The sequence below is a fragment of the Aethalodelphis obliquidens genome, unplaced genomic scaffold, assembly GCF_003676395.1.
Source record: "Aethalodelphis obliquidens isolate GAN/ISIS:26980383/991018 unplaced genomic scaffold, ASM367639v1 scaffold42, whole genome shotgun sequence".
NCBI classification, from domain to species: domain Eukaryota; kingdom Metazoa; phylum Chordata; class Mammalia; order Artiodactyla; family Delphinidae; genus Aethalodelphis; species Aethalodelphis obliquidens.
The window spans coordinates 1,387,209-1,399,778 of NW_020837986.1; the positions used below are offsets into that span (position 1 = coordinate 1,387,209).

General features: G+C 43.1%; 1 protein-coding gene across 6 annotated transcripts in view; it reads left to right on the forward strand.

Annotated features, from left to right (window-relative positions):
* Nucleotides 1-9,252: 9,252 nt before the first annotated feature.
* Nucleotides 9,253-12,570, forward strand: part of NCOA5 (nuclear receptor coactivator 5) — a 32,589-nt gene continuing 29,271 nt past the window's right edge. For 2 of the 6 annotated variants that reach the window (XM_027078171.1, XM_027078167.1), the window contains exon 1: nucleotides 9,254-9,385. The gene's annotated coding sequence lies outside the window, so the exon portion shown is untranslated. Of the gene's footprint in view, nucleotides 9,386-12,570 lie in introns of all 6 variants that reach the window. The other 4 variants (XM_027078166.1, XM_027078168.1, XM_027078170.1 and 1 more) reach the window with 4 other exon arrangements.

Below are 12,570 nucleotides of genomic sequence, written 5' to 3' on the forward strand. Positions count from 1 at the left end.
CTCAACCACTGCGCCACCAGGGAAGCCCCTCTTGTGTTCTTTTTGATGATAGGCATTCTGACAGGTGTAAGGTGAGATCTCATTGTGGTTTTGATTTGCGTTTTCCTGATGATTACTGATGTTGAGCATCTTTTCATGTGCCTGTTGGCCATCTGAATTTCCTCTTTGGAAAAATGTCTATTCAGGTCTTCTCATTTTTTAAAATCAGGTTGTTTTTTTAATGTTGAGTTGTATGAGCTGTTTATATATTTCGGATATTAACCCCTTGTTGGTCATATCATTTGCAGATATTTTCTCCCATTCAGTAGGTTTTCTTTTCGTTTTGTTGATGGTTTCCTTTGCTTTCAAGTTTAATTAGATCCCGTTTATTTTTGCTTTTATTTCCTTTGCTTTAGGAGACAGATCCAAGAAAACATTGCTACGATTTATGTCTAAGAGTGATTGACTACTATTTTTTAGATTCTTAAGTTTTTGTGTGTGTTATGGACCCCTCTGACCATCTGGAGAAGCCTAGGGACCCTTTCAGGAAAATGTTTGAAAATGCATAAAATATGATAAATAGGGTTACAAAGAAAACCAATTATATTGAAATACAGTCATCAAAATATTAAAAAGACAAATGTGTGATATAGCACTGTATGTGCTTCTTTATTAATGGTTTAACTAATAAGATCTAGTGGTGAGTCTAAAATTTACATAATTTCAAAGTAATTATATGTACAAACAATAATTCAAGACATCTCTAATAATTGTGATACGAAATATCTGTGATTTCTGTTGGAGACAATATAGCAGGCTCTGCTAATACTGTTGTTTGTTGACTACATTCCTAATTGAAATGAATGCTTAATTTCAGTAAGAAGTAAATGAAAATATGGAAGTAGGTTTTTCCCAGTTCGTGAACCTCAGGTCAAGGGCCCCTGCTTTATACTTAGTACCTCTTTATCCTCAGCTGTGGGATTAGGAGGTAATCCATTGTATATCCCATTGCATAACCTCTGACTGGAAAGGTAATTTTAAGACAGAAGAGCACAGTTCTATGAGTGTGCAATAGGCTGGCAAACTACGACCAGCTAATGCTCATTGAGCAGTACATGGTAGGCACTGTTCTAAGTGTTTTAAATATGTTAACTCAGCAACATTCACAATAATCCTTCGAAATAGGTCTTTTTACTATCTCTATTTTACAAAGGAGGAAACTGAGGCACAGAGAGGTTAGGTAACATGCCCAAGGTCACACAGCTAGTAAATGGTAGAGCCAGGATTTGGACCCAAGTAGTCTAAATCCATAGTTTGTTCTTCTAGCTACCATGCTATACTATCTCTCTACTCTGAATGGAGAGGGGGAGTGAGATTTAAATTAAAGCCCTCAGGATGAATAGGAGTTAAAGATGTGGCAGAAAAGGGAGGAGAGGGAATGGGAGGGTCAAAGGTCCTGAGGTGGAAAGAATGCTGTGAATGTAGGGCCTGAAATAACACCAATGGGGCTGCAGGTTGGAAAGCAAGGGGAACAGTGGTATAAAATGAGGCTGGATGGCAGAAGGTTTCCAGATCTTGCAGGGCCTTGAAGGCAGTTTTATCGTTATCCTAAAGGACAATGGGAAGTGACAATCAGATTTCTTATAAATATGTATGTATACAAACAAACTCTAGCTGTAGAAGAGAAAGAATTGGAGGCAAGAAAAGTGGAAGCAAGGAGCCTAGTTTGGAGGTAAGCTAGGAGTGACGATAGTTTGGACTGGGTGGTGGCCAGAGGTTCCTAGAGAAGGTACCTAGAGAAGTGGACAGATTTGAGAAAGACTTGGGGTCAGGTGCACTGAATGTGGAGGCAAGGGATAACTCTGGGGCAGACTCTATTTCCCAGAGACAGCCAGAGCTATATCTCCGATCCACACACTCTTCTTTTTTTTTTTTTTTTTTAACTTTTTATTTGATATTGGAGCAGAGTTGACTAACAATGTTGTGTTAGTTTCAGGTGTACAGCAAAGTGATTCAGTTATACATATACATGTATCTATTCTTTTTCAAATTCTTTTCCCATTTAGGACGTTACAGAATATTGAGCAGAGTTCCCTGTGCTATACAGTAGGTCCTTCTTGGTTATCCATTTTACATATAGCAGTGTGTGCATGTCAATCCCAAACTCCCTAACTATCCCTTCCCCCCACCCTTCCCCCCTGGTAATCATAAATTCATTCTCTAAGTCTGTGAGTCTGTTTCTGTTTTGTAAATAAGTTCATTTTCTATCATTTCTTTTCAGATTCTACATATAAGCGATATCATTTGATATTTCTCTTTCTCTGTCTGACTTACTTCACTCAGTATGACAATCTCTAGGTCCACCCATGTTGATGCAAATGGCATTATTTCATTCTTTTTAATGGCTGAGTAATATTCCATTGTATATATGTACCACATCTTCTTTATCCATTCCTCTGTCGATGGACATTTAGGTTGCTTCCATGTCTTGGCTATTGTAAACAGTGTTGCAATGAACATTGGGGTGCATGTAGCCTTTTGAACCATGTCTTTCCCCGGGCATATGCCCAGGAGTGGGATTGCAGAATCATATGGTAGCTCTATTTTTAGTTTTTTAAGGAACCTCCATGCTGTTCTCCATAGTGGCTGTACCAAGTTACATTCCCACCAACAGTGTAGGAGGGTTTCCTTCTCTCCACACCCTCTCCAGCCTGTATTGTTTGTGGATTTTTTGATGAGAGCCATTTTGACTAGTGTGAGGTGATATCACATTTTGGTTCTGATTTGCATTTCTCTAAGAATTAGCGATGATGAACATCTTTTCATGTGCCTCTTGGCCATCTGAATGTCTTCTTTGGAGAAATGTCTATTTAGGTCTTCTGCCCACTTTTGGATTGGGTTGTTTTGATGATATTAAGCCTCTTCACAGAGTCTTCTTACAGTGGGACCATGCTATTCCTCTCATGGAGAGGTAGGCCTATGTTCCTTCCCCTTGAATCTGGGCAGCCTCATGAGGCTATACGACTTCCAAGGCAATGTCATACAAGGCCATACAGCTCCTGCCTGGTTCTTTCAGCCACTCTCTCAGAGCCCTGAGCTCCATTTAAGGAGCACAAGTGCTCTGAAACCACCATGCTGTGAGGAAGCCAAACTAGCCCATGTGGAGAGACCACGTGGGGAGGCCCTGAGACTATGTGAAGCGAGATATCCAGCCAGCCTGCAGCGACTCCATCCCCCTGCTGTTCCAGCTGCAGCCACTGTCTGACTAACTCTGAAGCAGAACTTCTCAACCAGGCCCTTCCCAAATTCCTGATTCCCAGAAACGATGAACAAGGATAAAATGGCTGCTTTACATCACTAAGTTAGAATCTGGAACACTCATCCTTCAGATTTTGTCTCTACTGACTTGGCCGGTTTTCCAGTTCTAAACCTGGTAAGAGAGAGTCAACATTCTCATTTGGGGTTATTTGTAAGGGACTCTGAAACATGGTAACTAGCATTTACTTATGCTATCTCTGCAATTTTAATTACCCAGCCCAGTGGTTTGCAAATCTGGGAGGGCTTTTTTAACAAAAAAATGGATTCTCAAGTTCTACCCTAGACTCGCTGAATCATAATTGCCAGGAAAGAGTGAGCCATTGACTCAGCTGAACTGTCTTACTCTCTGATATTATCCTTAAACAGTTTTATGATTATTATATTTATATTCTATTTCTATACCCCAACCTATGTAGGCAAATTAGGAGATGGATCCTTTGAGAATTTCAAGGGAAGGGAGGCATTAATCAGATTCCCTGGTCATCTGAGGAGTACAAACAGCATTCAATTACCTATGTCAAAGAATTCTCTTTAAATGTTTTCACTAGTATATTTTACATGGCTCTGGAAATAAAATAACTAAATATATTCCATCTAGAGTAACAATAATTGAAATGGTGTGAATCACCCCAAAAAGGAATATTATGAAAACAATGAAGAGAGGCCGCGACAGTGAGAGGCCTGCGCACCGCGATGAAGAGTGGCCCCCGCTTGCCACAACTAGAGAAAGCCCTCGCACAGAAACGAAGACCCAACACAGCCAAAATAAATAAATAAATTTATTTAAAAAAAAAAAAAGGGGGTCAGTTGGGCTTCCCTGGTGGTGCAGTGGTTGAGAGTCTGCCTGCCGATGCAGGGGACACAGGTTCGTGCCCCAGTCCGGGAAGATCCCACATGCCGCGGAGCGGCTGGGCCCGTGAGCCATGGCCGCTGAGCCTGCGCACGTCCGGAGCCTGTGCTCCACAATGGGAGAGGCCACAGCAGTGAGAGGCCCACGTACCGCAAAAAAAAAAAAAGGGTCAGCAAGGCTGTGCTCCTTCTGGAAGCTCTTGGAGGAAATCTGTCTTCTCGCTCTCTCCTGCTTCTAGAGGCCTCCTGCATTCCTTGGCTTATGGCCCCATTCTCCATCTTCAAAGCCAGCAGTGCAGTAACATGTTCTGATCTCTCTCTCCCCCTCCCTCTCTCTATCTCTATCTCTGTCTCTCACCCCTGCTCTGCTTTTGTCATCATATCTCCTTCTCTGACTCTGACCTTCCTACCTCCCTCTGATAAGGGCCCTTGTGATTACACTGGGCCCACCTGGATAATTGAGGACTATCTCCCCATCTGAAGATCCTTAGTCTAATGACATCTGCAAAGTCCCTGTGCCATATAAGGTGACATATCCACAGGTTCCAGACATTAGGCTGTGGACATCTTTTGGAGGACATTATTCTGACTACCACAGTTGCATAGAGCTATCCTGACATAAATGGGTGTGTTGTGGAGGCCAGACTCCCTGATGGCTGGGAGGGACCTTAGGGTGACTGCACTGCATTTCTGGAGCCGCCTCTTTCAATGTACAACACACTTGCCAAGTGGGGGCAATGTCATTCTGATCTGCTTTGTTGGCAGAATCTTGCTTTGAGGAGAATTAGGTCTGTTGGGCTCACCAGGAACTCATTATCATCACAATAAAGTCCCCTCCACCGCCACCCCAATGTCCTGGGGAAAAGGACGCACTGACCAGCTTCCAGCGACATTTATTCCATCTGTGAACAGAGTAGGCCATGAAAAGCCAAGGGCCTCTGTTTTCTAGGGATGGTCTAAAAACTGTTAGCAAAAGCAAATGTATAGAAAGGTGCAAACCATAATGTCATAAAATAAACCTAGATGAGATCTATGAGCTGATGAGGCCACGTGGTGAGCCAGGCATGATATGTGCTACTTCCTTTAATTTAACTTACTGACCTTACGAGGTACGTCCTATTCTTATCCCCAACTTACAGATTAAGAAAATGAGACGGGATGCAAACTATTATATACAGAATGGATAAACAACAAGGTCCTACTGTGTAGCACAGGGAACTATATTCAATAGTCTGTGATAAACCATAATGGAAAAGGATACGAAAAAGAATGCATATATATATATACATGTGTGTGTGTATATATATATATACACATATATATACAACTGAACAACTTTGCTGTGCAGTAGAAATTAACACAACATTGTAAATCAACTATACTTCAATAAAATACATTAAAAAATAAATAAATAAGATAATGAGACATGGGAGGTTAAACAACAAGCTCAAGTTTGCCCAGCTAGAAAGTGATGAAGCAGAGTAGTGGACGTGGGACTGTCTGATTCCACAGTCCACATTTGGGGAATCTGGCTGAAGGACATTCAGGAATTCTTCATCCTACTTTAGCAACTCTATTGTAAATCTGAAATTATTTGAAAAATTTCAAAATATTTCTAAGAATCATGAAGTCTAGAGCCAGAGGTTTCCGTGATGTAGTAAATGAGAATTGCACTTAACCTGCAGCCTGTCTGAACTCTGCACATCCTCCACATCAATAGAAAAAGGCTGAGAAGTGGTCTCATGAGACAACTAACAGAACGGGGTGGCAAGAGACTCCTCAGTTGTGGAGTGCAGTGCAACCCGGGGGGTCAAGAGCCCAAGTCACTCACCTCCAGTCTCTGCGGCCTTGGTCAAGGCATATCAGCTCTCGGTGCCTCAACTGACTCACCTGTAAGATTGGCATACTAATAGTATTTACCTAGGAGAATATCTACATGACCTCACAAGAGGGAAGGAATCCTCAGACAAGACACTGAACACTACAAACAGTAAAGGGAAAGATTGAAACATATGACTACATTAAAATTTTAAACTTTTGAATGATGAGATACCATTAACAAAGTAAATCGACAAACTACAGAAAGAAGACCTAACTAACACAAGATCAGTATCCAGAATATGTAAACAACTCCTATGGATCAATAAGAAAAACATAAATAAATCCGTTAGAAAAATGGTCTGGAAATATCAATAGGCAGAAACCTGGATAGCCTGTAAGAAAAGATGGTCCATATCACTAAATTCAAGAAAGTTAAAACTAAAACAACAAAGATATCATTTCACACCTATTGTCATAAGCAAAAATAAATGAATAAAGTCTGAAAATATCAAAAGTTGGCAAAGATATCTAGAAATGGTACTTACACATTGCTGGCAGAAGTATGTGTTAACAATTCTTTGGAGAGCAATCTGGCTATAAACCTCCTAAAGCTCAAGATGTGATATACTACAAAGTCATCAGTTCCACTCTTAAGTGTGTATTCTAGAAAAGTATGACATGTATACACAAGGAGGTATGTACCAATGTGTTCAATGTAGCACTCCTTGTAATAGAAGTCTAAGTGTTCCTTAGTACAGATACATAAACTGTGACTGATTCATACAATAAAATACTATGCAGCAAAAAAATGCATAATTTAGAGCAGTAGTTCTCAAACATTAGGGTGCATCAGAATCACCAGAAGGGCTTGGCAAAGGGCAAATTGCTGGATCCTATCCCTAGAGTTTCTGATTCAATGGATCTTGGGTGGAGCCAATTTTTTGCATTTCTAACAAGTTCTCAATGTTACTACTGCTGCTTGCTGGTCTAGGGACCACACTTTAAGAACCACTAAACTAGCTATATGTTTCAACACAGTTAAATCTTGAAAACCTAGTCCAGTTTCCAGCAAGTTGTGAAAAGATACATAATATATCTCTAAACACAGTAAACAATAGCATACAGATTATGAATATATATTTTTTCTTTATAATAAAAATACAAAATATACCTGAAAATGTATAGAGAGTGATTATCTCTAGAAGAGAGGGGAAGGCAATGGAAGGAGAATCTTAGTAGTGAGTAGAAAGGTATGTGTTATATTATTTTATGTAGTTTAACACATGTTTGAAATGTTAAGGAATTTTTAAAGTTTAAATTATATAGTATCAGAACAGAATAGAGAACCCAGAAATAAAAATAAAATTTTAAAAATATATAGTATCTATCACATAGAGTTGTTGTGAAGAGTAAATGAGATAATGTGAAACTTCTGGGTGGGTAAAAATAGCAGGATGCAGTGGAGTCACAGAATCTCTGTCCTTGTGTATCTAACCAATAATAAAAAATTAAGTTAAAGGATACCCCCCAAAATTAAGAGAATTCAACCAGACAATGAAAAGGGTACAATTTGGACTTTCCTGGCGGCACACTGGTTAAGAATCCGCCTGCCAATGCAGGGGAGATGGGTTCGAGCCCTGCTCCGGGTAGACCCCACATGCCGTGGAGCAACTAAGCCTGTGTGCCACGACTACTGAAGCCCGTGCTCCTCAACAAGAGAATCCACCGCAATGAGAAGCATGTGCACCGCAAAGAAGAGTAGCTCCTGCTCGCCGCAAGTAGAGAAAGCCCGCGAGCAGCAACAAAGACCCAGTGCAGCCAAAAATAAATAAATAAATATTTTTTAAAAAGAAAAGGGTACAACTTTATGGCATAAACATCAAAAAGGCGTAATCAAGGAAAGAAACAGAAGATTCTAAACTGAGTCAGTGTGGTTTTTAACCTGACCCAGAAAAGGATATCAGGAAAGCAGGTGAATCCACAAAATCCTGAGCCTTCTCATCTAGAGTGAGTGAACAACCTGGGATAAAGGGGAAACTCCTGGGAGTAGAAGTCCCTATCTGCCTTCAGAACCTCTCAGTGGAGTCGGAAAAAAACACACAGCTTCCATTTTCCCAGGTGCCATGATGAATTATGGGAAGGATCTGAAGGCCAAACATATCTGCTCATAGGCATCAGACACACCCTGTACTATTCACAAGGAGAAAGACTAGACAAAAGAGTGGATCCCTATTTCTTTCCTTCATTTATTTTTGTTTGTACACAAGTGTGATTATTCGCCTAATTCTATCTCTCCACTGCACAGCATCTCCAAGATAGCAGGGATGGGTCTGCCTTTGCTTATGATAGTGCCTAGCAAGTAGGTGTATAATAAATCATAGGGCCACCTAGTAGGTGTATAATAAACATTCAGTGAATAAATTAGTGAAGGAGGGAGCATATGAGCTGGTGTCAAAGAAATCTGATTTCCCATAGTGTTCAAATTTCACAGCCACCGTTTTTATTTTGCATGAACTATTCACAAGGAGAAAAACTAGACCCTATGGGGTCTGGGGCATTTCCTAACTAATAAAAAAGCCTACCTGATTCACATAGCCATCGGCGTAATTAATAGAGTGTATTTACAATTGTGTGAGCAAATTCTATTCCCTGTGACAAATATATTCTACAGATTAAATGAACAATACAACATTTTACGTGCTTCACGGTCAACATTCTGGGAAATTTCTTTTTGACACTGAATGAATATTCCAGAAAGAAAGAAATAATTCAAAAAGAACCTGTGACTATATCACCAGAATCCTTTTGCCTCTTGTTAGTGAAACTAATAGGACACACAGCCTCTTTAAATGTAAATTTAAATAAAACATTTTCTCTACCTCTCTGCTCTCTTTGTTCCTTGTGATCCGCAGATTACGGGAATATATATACTAGTCTCTAATACACACATCTATAGGTGTTGAGTTTTATGCAAGACGAAATCAAGGTATTCTAGAATTTAAATGATCTATTTCCACAGTTAGAGAGGAAAGAAAGTACTCTGAACATCAGAAGAAAGGCGAAGCCCTTTAGGGGGAGGGGACCAGGACTGGGACCCATCCTCAGCCGGGGACGCCGTTACTAGGCAACCCCTCGCGTTCTCAACCACCGCCCGAGCCACTTCCACGCCCTCATTGCTAAGGAGATCGACGCTCCAACTCAGCCCTGCCGCAAACCTGCGCGCTCTTGCGACATTGCCGCGCCTGCCGCTGCGTGCGCGCCCTCTGCCCCCACTCTCCGCCCCGGCCGCCATTGCCTCGTGCCCGCGCTGGTCGGTTGGTGGCGCCTTTGTCCTACGGCGGGCAGGTGGGCTGAGGCGGAGGCGGCAGCGGCGGGCCTAAGGCGAAGAAGCGGCCGGGAGCCCGCCGCGCTGGTAGCGGTGAGTGCCGGGAAGCGGTGGCCGTCCGCCGAGGCGTGGGGCTGACGGGCAGGCGGTTGAGGGGGGCCGGGGCCGGATGGGGAGGCTGAAGCGGGAGGGCCCGCTCGACGCGCGGCCGCGGCCTCGGCTCCTCTCCGGGTGCGCGCGGGGCTGCGCATGCCCGGTGCGGGGCGCGGCCTTCTTTGGCTCCCGTCGGGCATAGGCCCGGCCAGTCGGAGCGGCTGGAGGTGGGCTCCGGGCGGGCAGCGCCGCATTGCCGCCTCCAGTCTGTGCGCGACCCGCCGATAACAGTCCTCCGGGCTCCTCTGTAGGCTAGGGCTGCACACCCCGCGCGCCCTTCTCGAAACGTGAAGTCGCTCGCCTGCGGGTCCTCAGCGAGTCGGTGGCGCAGTCGGGATTCAAACCTGGGACGAGGCGGCCGGCCTCGCTGGGCGCGCGGCGCCGGGCGGCGAACCGAATGCTCTGTCCCCCATCGCCGCCGCCCGCCTCGCGGCCCCTCGATAGCATCCTCGAGGCGTCTCGTTGTTATGTGACACCCTCCCCCCACACACCCGTTTTATAACGCGGACCCGGGCCCAGAAAACGGGGAAAGCAACCGGGCCCGCGGTTACCCTGGCAACTAGCGACCGAGCCAGCGTCCCAACCGGCTGGCTCTCTTTCTCTGGACCCCGGGCACTTTCCGCACCCGGACGACCCGCCGGGGGCTTTTTTTAGAACGGCGTTTCCCCTGTTTCAGCCTCTCGCGTTGCACTTTTATGTCCGTGTACCCATTGTACTGCTGTTTATTTACCAAATGTTACTTTTTTCTTCTTTAAACTGACTCTTTTCTCCTTTTTAAATATATTTGTTTAAGGTGGAAACGTAAATCACGAAGCGTATGATGGAAAGCCAGTTATTTTTCTAATGCTCATAAAGAAATAAATACTTATGTATTAAAATAAACAGTGCGTCCTGATTCCTCCTGAAATTATTCTGCGTTCCACGCTCTGGGAAACGCTGGTCTAGGAGTATGGGGTTAATTGTGCTCCTTCTGCGTTTAGCTCTGTGCACAAAATTGTTCCCTGAGGCATAGCAGATTCCATGAAATGCCCCAGGGTCTTCGGGGATAATAATGTTGTAAGCTTTCTCGTTGTAAACTGTTCTCGTTATTGACTTAACGCGGGATAGTCCCAGAGAACTTCAGGGACTGCGCTCAAGGGCATCCGGTGTGCCTCCTCAGATTTCTTGTAGCATCGTGGTGTGGTAGCTACCGGACAGTTCAAAAAAGATGTTTCTGCCAGCGCCGATGGATTTGGCTTTTGACAACTCTAGGTTTAATGTTTTCTGTACGAGTCAGTCTGGGTGTGAAAACTAACTTTGGTGTTGACTTTTCCAAAACAGTAAAGCCCAAGCTTTGCGCTGTGAATATTGGCGATCACTTGGCTATATTTCAACATCAGTTTCTTCCTTCATTCTGATCTCTTTGCCTTTCTTTTAGCTCATCTGTCACTCTCCAGATATTCTTTGAAACCTCTGACAGTCTCTTAACCTAAAACATAGAAACAGTGATTTTCCTTGTAGGCTGTGCTGGAGAAGGCCCAGTGGAAGGAATTTTTCTAGGCGCAGGTTGTTCAATGGCACACGCCTCTGAACACCACACTTTGAAGGAGGCATTGGTGAATTAACTTATTCATTAGTTAACCGTCTGTTCCTATTTGCAGTATGTCCATAAGCTCTGTTTTTGTGTGTGAGAGAGTAGATTGACTCTAACTCACTGAGACAAAAGTCAGCATAGGCCATTCAAGGGTTTTTTTCCCTCAAAGGCTGTGTGAAAAATCCATATTCCTTGGGATTACTTTGTATGAGCACAGTGTAGAATTTACGGAAGGCTAAGGTAATTTTCTTCACATTTCTAAGCAGCAGTCCTGTGTGGAGAAGAAATGAGAATGTTATTTTACTCCAGTCAGTTTCAGAACTTCAGCAAATGGAGCCTCATCTACCAGTGCTCCAAGGCTAAGAATAAACATTTTTTGGAAAGGCTTTAGAAGTCTAATGAGAAGGAGCACCTGATGGTTTGAAACTTCATTTTAAATAACCATTGCAAGCATTCATTCTCTATGGCCTGCAGATGGCAGTGCCTTTGTACAGCTTATTATTTTTGTGCAAATTGTTGGAGTTCAGTTGTGCTTTTAAGAATGGAAAACCTTTGGAGGAAGTATATTTAATATTTTATTCTGTTCTGTTTACATTGTTTCTTTGTGTTGGTTTTTTTTTGTTGTTGTTGTTGTTTTTTGCGGTACGCGGGCCTCTCACTGCTGCGGCCCCTCCCGTTGCGGAGCACAGGCTCTGGACGCGCAGGTTCAGCGGCCATGGCTCACGGGCCCAGCCGCTCCGTGGCATGTGGGATCTTCCCGGGCCGGGGCACGAACCCGTGTCCCCTGCATCGGCAGGGAGACTCTCAACCACTGCGCCACCAGGGAAGCCCTGTTTCTTTGTTTTTGACTCTCCACACTAGGAATGAAACATCTATTCCTACACTCACTATTACTCTTGGTGGTAATGATAACATACAACTAGCAGTGCTTATGGTTCACAAAGCAGGTTTACAAATACCAACCCATTTTCTCCTGCCAATCCTCTTGTGAGATAGGTAGACCTGTCTTATTGTTATATCTTTTTTGCATATGAGGAAAACAGTGGCTCAGAGAGGTTATATTTCTTGCCCAATATAACATATTAGTAGAACATATTCAAGAAATTATTGAAGGTAAAAGATTTTGTGGTCAAGCAAAATTGGGAATTGTTGAGGTAAAGCATTGTTCTTACTCCAAAACTTCTCAGAGGCTTTAATATACTAAACATGTGCAATGTAGATGTCCAAGAGAGGAAGGTATTGTGATGCCTTTCTCTTGCTCTCCTCCCACGAACATCCTATGGTGGTAGTGTTCCCCCAAACTGACCACTCTTTCTTCTATTCTCGGTTTGCTCTCTGTACCTTGCCGTTAACTAATGATTACCATATGTCTTTAAGACAAATACTTTTAAAGCTCTATCAGCCTTTTTGTGCCAAAAGATTTGTCCTGTGAACAGCGTACACATTGTCCAGACTATTCAGTTACTTGAAGTAAACTATCAGGAAGTTAAAAGAACAGTGACAAACAGAAAATTACCCTCTGTGTAATTCTCATTAATGAGAGGCATTAAGG